Source organism: Xenopus laevis, chromosome 6S (genome assembly GCF_017654675.1).
Source record: "Xenopus laevis strain J_2021 chromosome 6S, Xenopus_laevis_v10.1, whole genome shotgun sequence".
NCBI lineage: Eukaryota > Metazoa > Chordata > Amphibia > Anura > Pipidae > Xenopus > Xenopus laevis.
The window spans coordinates 117,234,482-117,246,011 of NC_054382.1; the positions used below are offsets into that span (position 1 = coordinate 117,234,482).

At 41.4% G+C, this 11,530-nt stretch overlaps 1 protein-coding gene across 1 annotated transcript in view; it reads right to left on the reverse strand.

The window, feature by feature from the left end:
• The window catches only part of ywhaz.S (tyrosine 3-monooxygenase/tryptophan 5-monooxygenase activation protein zeta S homeolog), a 29,961-nt gene extending 25,810 nt beyond the window's left edge, over nucleotides 1–4,151 (reverse strand). The window contains 1 exon segment of the mRNA NM_001086648.1: nucleotides 3,998–4,151. The gene's annotated coding sequence lies outside the window, so the exon portion shown is untranslated.
• Nucleotides 4,152–11,530: the final 7,379 nt, after the last annotated feature.

Genomic DNA, 11,530 nt, shown 5'->3' on the forward strand with positions numbered 1-11,530 from the left:
GAATAGGAGAGAGCCTAAATAGAAAGAGTAATACAATAGTACCTATAGCAATTAATATGTAGCCTTATTAAGCATTTGTTTTTAGATGGGGTCGGTAACCCCTATTTGAAAGCTGGAAAGATTTAGAAGAAAAGTAATTCAAAAACTATATAGAAAAAAAAAAAATCAAGGCCAATTGAAAAGTTGCTTAGAATCACCCATTCTATGACATGTTAAAAGTTAACTTAAATGTAAACCACCCCTTTAATAGTCACAAATGGACGCCTGCTTTCCCAGAGACAGCAAGAATCATTTTTACAGCCACCCTCTCTTTAAAAGGGATATAGGGCCACACCCTGTCTGTACTACCTGTCTAGTTTTTCATGCAAGAGCGAGTGAGAAACAGGCAGCCCGTAGATCACAATCTAACAGCATTGGGGTGATGATAGAACAATTTACAGACAGCAACTAGTTTTCATTTCTAAGAGTTTAAGTCGGGGATGTCCAGGCTGTGGGCCCCCTGCAAGTTTCAAGAACAGCATGTGTTTAAAGGAGAACTAAATCTTAAAAATGAATATGGCTAAAAATGCCATGTTTTATATTCTGAACTTATTGCACCAGCCTAAATTTTCAGACTTGTCACAGGGGGTCACCATCTTGGAAAGTGTCTGTGACACTCACATGCTCAGTGGGCTCTGAGCAGCTGTTGAGAAGCTAAGCTTAGGGCTCGTCACTAATTATCCAGCAGAAAATGAGGTTGGTCTGTAATATAAGCTGATGCTACAGGTTTGATTATTACATTCTGATGCTAATTGCACTGGTTTCTGTGCTGCCGTGTAGTAATTATCTGTATTAATTACTAATCAGCCTTTTATTGTGACATTTCTATTCTATGTGTACTGTATATTGTGAGTGGGTCCCTAAGCTCAGTAAGTGACAGCAGCACAGAGCATGTGCAGTGAATCAGCAGAAAAGATGGGGAGCTACTGGGGCATCTTTGGAGACACAAATCTTTACTGCTAAAGGGCTGTGGTTGCCTTGGGCTGGTACAGAAGCACAAAACCTTATGTACAACATTTCTAGCCTACTTTTTCAGTTTAACTTTCCTTGTCCTTTAACAGGTAAAGGGATCCAAGTTTACTGGTTAAAGGCTGCTCTATTGCATCATCCATACTTTTAGATACATTCTAAACTTGTCTGATCTATATTACATGGATATCCGCCTGTGCTAGAAAACAGAAGAACCATGTTCCACACAACAATTACATTATTTCACACGCTCAATGAATTATGCACTAAGGAACAGTTTCACATTATGTCCTGCTAATAAAGATCAGCGATGAGTTTCAACCACAAATCGATAGAACGTCTGCCACCTCTGAGAGCTGGTGACTAAGGAGTTTGCAGGGCACTGCACGAGCGAACACCTCCCTTTCTCAAATGTATCAAGCGTGTAACGAAGGTGGGGAGAGAATTCTAGAAAGCCTATATGCCAGCCTAGAAAAATATACTTTTTTTTTTTTAGCCATACTTCCTCCTTGTCTGGGTACAACGTCTAACATGTGAAGATAAGAGACACGTTAAACCTTTGTTTTATCTACATTTCTTATCTTACAGTGAACCGGCTAGAATGCTGCTTCCAATTCAAAAGCAAGTGGCAGTTCAGCAGTTAACTAAAGGGGTAACGTTGAACGGACATGATCTGGGTACATTTTAAACAAGGTACAGCCTGTGGTTTATGCCTTTATAATACACAAAAGCCATGAATATCCTGTAAATTATATCCTTATAAACAGTGAGTTCTGATGTCATCAGTTATAAACGGTGAGTTCTGATGTCATCAGTTATAAACGGTGAGTTCTGATGTCATTTCTGTCACATGACTCACTGAAATTTGTGTATTATAATAAATAAAGTACCCCCAGTTGTAAAATATGAGGATATTAGAAGTTACCTCGGAGTTCCATGACCTGTATAAAAACACTCGGCCTTCGGCCTCGTGTTTTTATATGGTCATGAAACTCCTCGGTAACTTATAATATCCTTATATTTTACAAGAGGGGGTACTTTATTCACTATATTATGGATTATGGGGCGGGTGCTTTAAATCAAGCTTTCAATGCAACAAGGCCTGCAAAAACTGTAGAGGAGTGGCCTTGAAACAGTCACCCTGGAGAGATTCTGGTAAAACTAACTCTATCATTTGAGCAGTTCCCATGTCATATTCTGCATGGGCTTCAGGAATATTAGACTGCAAGTCACAAAAACACTTCAAAACTTTTAAGGGATCCCTAGATATTCCCATACCTTTTCTTCAAACTACTTTTTGCCACCTGTCATGGTGTTAGAAAGAGCAGCTGCCTGTCCATTACAGCCGCGTGGGCCGACAGTTGTGAACGTGAACCGTATGTAGAGATTGACACTTCTAGAAACCAACCTTCCAGGAAGGCTTTTCAGTTAAAAGGTATTTACTTTATTGAAGAGCACTAGGACACAACCTGACGCGTTTCGTATCAACATAGGCTGCATATTATTCTTCCCGCAACATATTTAAAACAAGAGAGATTATCCGCTCCCTCAGCTGAAGGTTCAGGGAGGTGCACCTGGACCTCTTCCTTAAACTGGTGAGTTTTTCACTTTGAGACCGAATAAGACTTACTGCTTTTTACCCATTGGTGTTTTTGATCCTAGTTGTGAACGTTAGCCTTAGCCCTCCGACCATTGCAGAGATACAGCCTTTAGCCGACAATGAATACCGGGAGCTTTACATTAACAGCAGTTACAGGCTGAATGTATTAATCCCTATCTACCAGCAAACAGTGAGACCAATATCCCACGCAGAAACTGTCAGCTGCCAGTTACCTAGTCCAGCTGCCAGTGGCCGAGCAGCAGATGATGGCAAGAGATCCCTCCCCTCCTCCCCAGAGGCTTATTAGTGAGAGGGGGAGGAGGCTGCAGCCTCACCTGTACTGCAATGCTTGCTTCTCTTGCAGCCTTTTTTCCTATCAATTCAACATGGGGGAGGGTACATGCATCACTGCTACATCTCCAGGGGCACACACACATACCAACCGGAATTTGCACTGCACATTACAGAGCTGAAGTGTGGATCGTTGCCTATTCATCTGCTTGCGTTAAAGCGGTTATTACAATGGCCAATAATTGATTTTTATTTTTTAAACAAAAGCAGCTCCCCCCATAACAAAAAAAAATATATTGTTCCAAAGGCACGACATGCTAGGCACGGCTTGTACCATAAACATTTAGCCAAGGGATGTTGGACTCAGCAGACTGCACCATTTTCAATAGTGGACTCTCTGAGGATTGTGGATGACACTTTATACTAATATGGCATCTCCCGCCAGTCACTCGAGACAGATGGACATTGAACGGAATATCCATGTGCAGAATAGACTAAGGGCATGTTATACTGTGCCTTTAAATCTAAATGGGTAAATCTATCTAAATAGATTTAAAAAGGGGTCAGTGCCTACATTGTGGTTCAGGAGTCACGTTTAGAGAAGATGGGGGTCCCCCTGCACAAGCCTGGGGGGGAGGGGTCTAATATTAATCAGTCAGCACCGCCCACAGCATCTCACCTCAGGGGGGGGAGGAGGGTTCATTTAAATGCAGATCAGCAGATGTTCAGATATCATAGAAATGCTCAGAATCAATGAGAATCCTTTATTGCAGATTAGTATTAGAGAGACATGTAAGTGGCAGCCATATATGGGGCTGTAAAGGAGGCTCTAGGGAATAAGGAGAGAAGGAGGAGGAAACGAGGCACCTCCCCGTCACCCTGAACAAAAAAGGGGGTGAAATACAGAACCCTAATGAAAGAACATTAATTAACGCGAACAATATGAATTCATCCCCTTCCCCCATTGCAGCATATACCATCTCTGTCATGAACAATGCAGGGAGCCGCTTCCTCTCCGCCATTACCAGGGCCCGCCCGTATTTGACCTCACCCACTCCCCCCCCCCCGCAGGTGTAATGATCCTTCCCGCTGCTGTACCTGTGATAGGCGGAAGGGAACACGAACCGCAGACGGCAGGTAGTCGAATCCCCGAGCTTGGACGCGCGTCTAGCTGTCTCCGTGTGTGACTGACTGCCGATTTAGCACAGTCCAGTCTCCTTCCGAGCGCTCAAGTCTAACTGATGCACGGGGTTTCCTCCAATCGCTGAGCAGGGGTCGGAGAGTGACGTCAAGCGCTGCTATGGGAACCGTTGACTGGGTGGCATAATGACCGCCCATTTGAGTCTCTGCGTCTACTTATTTCCCCGCCCCTCCTCCTCGAGCACGCGCAGAGGCAGACGGGACACGGTGGGTGGGGTGCTCGTGCGCGTGGGGATTGTCGGGGACGCTCCTCGACGCTGCAGTGTCACTGGCTGGTCGCGTGAATGTGTCAAGAGGGTGGGGTTAGAAGGAAGGAGAGAGGGCTAATCCATAGCGCGGGGATGGGGGGGTGACTTTTTTTTTTCCTAATGCTACAAGGCAGGGTGGGGATTGGGGAAGGTATTTGTCTCGTGGACGCGTTATTTCTAGGAACATTATGTAATTATTAGACAAGGGATGTCTAATCTGGGCTCTGGGTTTTGTGGAACGCTCAGATACATCTGTTTGAATAGTGTGGAGTTGCTGGTAGCTGTGCTGAGGGAAATCACAATGTTATTAAATGGACAGGTCCCTGGCTGAGGTACATAAACATGTCACCATTTTGTCACTAACTGTCAGTGCTGGAGTAGGTATATAAATGATTCCACTCCTCATTTTATATCACCTCTGACTCCCAACTCCTCTGTTTCTAACTGAACAGTAACATCAAAAACTGAATGTGTATCAAAGTAATAAAAATATGATACAGTCTTGCTCTGCACTGGTAAAACTGCTGTGTTTGCTTCAGAAACTCTACTACAACTCATATAAATAAGCTGCTGTGTAGCCATGGGGGCAGCCATTCAAGATGGAAAACAAGGACAAAAGGCACAGGTTATACATCAGATAACAGATAAAACGCCATTGTATTGCACAGGGCTTATCTGTTATCTACTGTGTAACCTGTGCCTTTTTTTCCAGCTTTGGGTAAGTGCACACGGTAAGTTTCGGGACATTAAGTCGCTCGCCGACTAATTGCCTTTTCTTTGGGTGACTCCTCAAAAAGCCTTACCGCCGGCTAGAAGCTTTTTACACAAAAGCTATGAATATCTTGTAAATTATATCCTTATAAACGGTGAGTTCTGATGTCATCAGTTATACATGGTGAGTCCTGATGTCATTTCTGTCACATGACTCACTGAAACTTGTGTATTATAATAAATAAAGTACCCCCAGTTGTAAAATATGAGGATATTAGAAGTTACCTCGGAGTTCCTTCGGCCTTCGGTGTTTTTATATGGTCATGAAACTCCTCGGTAACTTATAATATCCTTATATTTTACAAGAGGGGGTACTTTATTCACTATATATTGTGCAATAAATTTAACATTATCTATATAAATGTCGCTTAGAGATATTGCTTGCATCCCATGATTTATTGAAGCCTGTGTATTATAAGAAATAATGTACCCCACTCATATTATAAGTTGCTTTGTAGTTATGTAACCTGCACCCTTTTGCTTTATAGGGTCATAGAAGAATGTGTTACTGTTTGTGTGTATATACAGTAGAGTGAGAGAGAATAAAGTACCATCTATTGTCAAATATGAGGATATTAATCACCAACAAGTTGCATACAGAGGTATGAGGCCGAATGTTGTATGCTTTTATCCAGGTCAAAGGCATTCTGAAGTGACTTCTAATACCCTTACTTTTGAAAACTGACAGTACATTATATCATCACAGGGCATTGATTATAACTGATGACATCACTAAGCACTGTTACTGTGTATTTTATAGGATACTGATGCCAACAAATCAGCTGTGTAACTATACAGGTATGGGGTGCTTATCCTGAAACCCATTATCCATAAAGCTCCAAATCAAGGAATGGTCATCTCCCATAGAGCCCATTATAAGCAAATAATTAATTTTTTTAGAAAATATATCCTTTTTCTTGGTAATAAAAACTTGTACTTGATGGCAACTAAGCTACATGAATGTTAGTGGCAAAACAATTCTATTGAGTTTATTTCATGTTTAAATTTTTTTTGCATACTTAGGGGCAGATTTACTAAGGTTCGAATGGTAAATTCCCATTTTTACTTTCTTTTATGAAAAAGAAACTTATCTCCAACATACTTTAATTAAAAAATGTGTACCATTTTTAGAAGAAACCTGACTGTATGCAGTGAAATTCTCCCTTCATTTACTGCTGTGGATAGGAATTGTCAGATGGTCCCTAACTGCTGAGCAGGGAAACAATCATACTTATGAACAGCAGGGAGAGCCCCCGCCTTACTTCCCAGCCATGCAGAACTCAAGCAGCTTTGTTTATGATGATCCCTAAGCAGCCCAGACCACACTGAGCATGTGCACAGTCTTAGTCTTGCAAAGATGTTTAACAAAGTTACAAGATGGTGACCCCCTGTAGCCAACTTTGAAAGCATAAAGTATTTGTTTGATTAGGCTTGTGGTGCAGTGAGTTCATGTTTATATTTAGTATACAAAATACAGCATTTCTAGCCTTATTCTATTTTAGACTTTACATGCCCGTTTAAAGCACCAACTTGAATTTGAATTCTAATGTGAGATTTATCACACCTCGACCCTGGAAACAGTTCTATTTTGACTATTCTCCACCTTAAACCTGCCGAGTTCATGTAGAATTCGATGGAAGAGGTCCCTTGAACTATTTGAATATGTTAATAGTAGTGATGAGCCAAATTCCAATAGGAGAAAAAAATTTTGCGCATCAAAAAAAAAAAATGGGCCTGATATAGATCGGGCAGGTTTGATTTTTCCTGCAAAGGAGGACTGCATCGGCTAGATGATGTGGTCCTACAACCCTTCAGTGCCCATTCTCTTAGATATTATCGGATTGTTTTGGACCTAAGGTCGGACATTCAGGATTAACCTGATATCGTCCTGCCGTTAATGGGCAAATCAGGGAAATAGCCACTTTGTTTGGCATTACTTCTTTGTTTGAGTGACAAAAAGTCAAGTGATTTGAGGGGTTTGATTGGGCTAGGCACTTGGATTCGGCTGAATCAAAAGCCTGAAAAAAGCTGAATCTCGAATCAAATCCTGGATATGCCATATATTGCCATATAGGTACTCAGGGGCCTGTCTCATTGAGTAGCGACTTTATATGGTACATAAAACTTTAGCGCAGAAAAAACCCTCTTCCCCTGTAGCAGGGAACAGTCTCATGAAATGCACCATGCTATTGTAAGGGGCATGAAGACTCAGTACGGATGGAGGACCAAGAAGAAAACAACTGTCCAACACAGTTCAAGGTATCAGATAAGGGTGAAGAGGAAGAATTGTCACAGGCAAGAGGGTCAAGGCAGGCAGAAAGGTTCAAAGTCCAATAAAGAGGCCTAAGTCAAACACGACAATCAATAATCACAAGATAAAGCGCACCCAGGAACACACAAGGTAGAACCTATATTAGGGCAATGTCTGTAATGTTCTGGCGCCTTAAATAGGCTTCATTTGGTGCCAAACGAACAAGATGATGGCATGATGCTGCCGTCATGACACTGCGTCCATTCTGGAGCTGCAACGATGAGTCCATTCTGACGCTGACGTCCAATCGGGCTGCGTGGACTCCCTGGGCACCGCCATCTTGGGAAGGCAGGAGGAAGTGGCGGTAGCAGCAGTGGTAGCAGCGGTGGTAGCAGCGGTGGTAGCAGCAGCGGAGAAACGAAGGTAAGTATTCCATACAGCTATGTCATGATGTCACTTCTGCCAAAGTCATTAAGCATGTGTCAATGGCTACAAAGTGGTTCGGTGCCAATTCGAATAGTAAATTCGAATTGGATTTTCGAGTGTCAAAATTCACATATTCAAATTATAATCCCCCTATTCGAATGTAAATTTGAATGTGAGATTTATCACACCTCGAACCATGGAAACAGTCCAGTCCATAGGGGCATGTGACAAGGAGGATAGATTTTGGGATATGGATGTCTCCATCCTGAACTCTTGTCAGACTCTTGTCCCACCACTTTGGTAGGAATTTGCAAAAGATGAACATCCCCTTTTAAAGAGTCACAATTTCCTCAGCCAACCATCACAGTTGTGTGCAGCATATCAAGGGCATGTATGAAGATAATCCTATAGGAAAGCTGCCATAGAGATGGGCCCTGCTCTTTCTTCATAAGACTAGAAAATGCAGTGCTCACTAACAATGTCCTAAGAAACCTCCACTCTCAACTCATAGAGAAACAAAACCATGTGTCACTACCATTCTAACTTGATACGCAGGTACAGTACATGTCAATAAAATATTAGGGAAGGTGAACTTGCTAAGCTGCCAGTTCCATAAGGGAAAGTTTAAGGGCTGAAGTGAATGCAGTAGGAAAGAAAACTATTATCTTCAAAATTCTAAGAAAAAATACATAATCGTGAAAATGCTTTTTTTCAACAGAAGCTATATACTGTATAGTGTACATTTTAAATTCATGATAGTTCTCCTTTAAGCTGCAACATGAATATGTAATAATGATTATAATTTTTTAACCATAAATAATGGTCTGTGTATTGTTTGGACCACTGGAACAAGCCACATGTGATGTACTTAGCGGTCCAGCTGCTGGACAGTTCAATTGAATGTTGGTTACCATGCTAATAGAGAGGCAGGTGTAGCTGATGAATTGAATGTTGTGGCGTTTCTATAGCAATGTAGAAATTATAATTTTAACAGCAAGATCACAGAGTAGATATGGCTTCCTTTGCATGAAAAAGGGCTGCAAACAAAGGCTACTACAAATAAAACAGCCCTCACCAGGAGATAATATTGAGGGTAATTGTGCTTTGAAACTGAACCATCTGTAGTTAAATTCAATACACATGGACAACTCAAAATGTTGACAATGCAACACCGTCTAGAGTTGAATCATACCAAATGTAATGAATATATGAATGATATCTTTTGGTTTGGAATAAATCTATGTCTCTTTTACAAAAGCAATGCAACTATTTTACATTCAACACTGTTAGGGAAGAGCAACATACAAATAGTCTTGGTTCTTCTTCTTTTCTTCTGCCCACCAGCTCTTCTGGGTAAACCAGTTACTGACTAGCCATGGTGGTGAAGTCTCTGTGACACCTGTTTCATTGAAGAAGAAAGATATTCGCCCAGTTCCAGATAGATAGCTGTGTACATCATTGTCCACTAACAATGTTTGCATTCCCTAATTTCGATAGCAAGATAGATGAATAATTGTTTCATATAGAGATCATATTACATTGGTTTAACCTTTGTTTTGGAGCTTTACAGATTGGTAGAAGGGTTAAATTAGAAAGATGCGCATTTTCAACTGGTGTAGAAATAACTTCAAAGTGCAGATACATTGCAGAGATTTTATCACCTGAATCTTGAATGTTAGAATGAAATTTCATTCTGCTCAAAGCTCATCTACATAGTAATATAGTAAGTTAGGTTGAAAAAAGACACATGTCCTTCAACTTTTTAAGTCTAAATATAACCTGCCTAACTGCTAGTTGATCCAGAGGAAGGCAAAACCCCATTTGAAGCCTCTCCAATTTGCCTCAGAGGGGGGAAATTTTCTTCCTTATTCGAAGATGTCATCAGACTAGTCCCTGGATCAACTTGTACTATGAGCTATCTCCCATAACCCTGTATTCCCTCACTTGATAAAATGCTATCCAACCCCGTCTTAAAGCTATCTAATGTATCATCGATCACAACTGATTCAGGGAGAGAATTTTACATCTTCACAGTAAAAAAAACACGGTGAGTCCTGAGGGACCCCACTAAGGGGCAAATTCACTAAGTGCCGAAAATACGCTAGCGACGTCTTCGCCGCACTTCGCCAGGCAAAGTTTCGCCAGGGCTCCGCTAATTCACTAAAATTCGAAGTTGCGCTCAGTTAGGCGAAAGGTAGCATAGTTGCCCAAGCATTAATTCGTCAAGCAAAGCGAAGTTACGCTAGTGATGCCTAATTTGCATATGGCGCCAAGTTAAAGTACAATGGATGTATATGTAGCAACAAATACATTACACTACACAACCTTGGGAAAGCTTCATAAAATAAAATAGTGTTGTTATTTTGCCCTATACATGTGCCCACTGTATAGTTTAGGTGCCATATGTTAGGAAATGTAGGGGGGAAGGAGGGTACCCCCAAAAAAATGTTTCCATCTTTTTCAGCCTATCACCCTTAAAAAAGCATTTTTTGGGATAGGGAAGCAAGCCCTATCTACCCTATTGCACTTCGCCTGGTCTGAGCTGTCGAAGGCAAGTCTGGCGCAAGAGGTAACGTTCAGTAAAATGCGCAAGTTAGTGAATTAGCGTAATTACGTCCCTTCGCCATAGCGCAACTTCGCCTGCCGTAAGGGTGCGAAGTAGCGCTAGAGTAGGTCCGCTTCGCTAGCGAATTTACGCCAGCACCCGTTAGTAAATCGATGAAGTAACGAAATGACGTCATGCTGGCGAATTTGCGCTAGCATTAGCCGCTTCACGCTTTAGTGAATTTGCCCCAAAGAACCTTACTCCAAGTAAGAACCAAGAACATACTATTAACAAGCACCCTCTGTACCCGATCCTGTAGCCAGTTTCCTATCCATGTGCAAACGTCTTCAGCCTAATAGCCCTTAGTTTAGAAAGTTGTCTCTTGTGGGGCACTGTATCAAACGCTTTGGCGAAATCCAAATAGATGACATCTACCGTTCCCCTGCTGTTCAGCATCTTACTTACCTCATTGTAAAAAGCAATCAAATTTGTCCTTCATAAAGCCATGCTGATTACTGCTCATAATGCCATTCGCAAGGACAAAATTTTGAATGTGATCCCTTAACAAGCCTTCAAAAAATTTGCCCACCACATATGTCAGATTTACTGGCCTATAATTGGCAGGCTGAGATCATAATCCCTTTAAAATACAGGAATTACATCAATTTCCCTCTAATCCATAGGTTCCATAACAGATGAAAGCAAGTCTGAGAAAATCAGAAAAAGAGGCCAGTCTAAAACCAAACTAAGCTCTCATAGTACCCGAGGGTGTATGCTATCTGGCCCTGGTACTTTGCTCACAACTAGTCTGAGCTGAGCCAAAGGTGCAGATATGAGGTGTGTCTGGGAACTCTGACTCCTCTATTGTATACACTGAAGAAAATAACTGATTTAGCACATTTGCCTTTTCAGTATCTTTTACAACCATATTGGTACCATTATTTAAAGGAGCCACACTCTCAACCCCCATCTTTTTACAATTAATATACTTAAAAAAACTGTTTGTGGTTAGTCTTAGCCTCTGCCACAATGTGCTCCTCACTTTTTAACTTTGCCTTCTGGATCGCTGTTTTACAACATTTATTATAGTGTTTATATTCATTAAATGCAGCTTTGGTCCCCACAGACTTGTAGTTTCTCTTTATTCCTAATAACTTCTTTACTTCTGTATTAAGCCACATAGGGTGGTT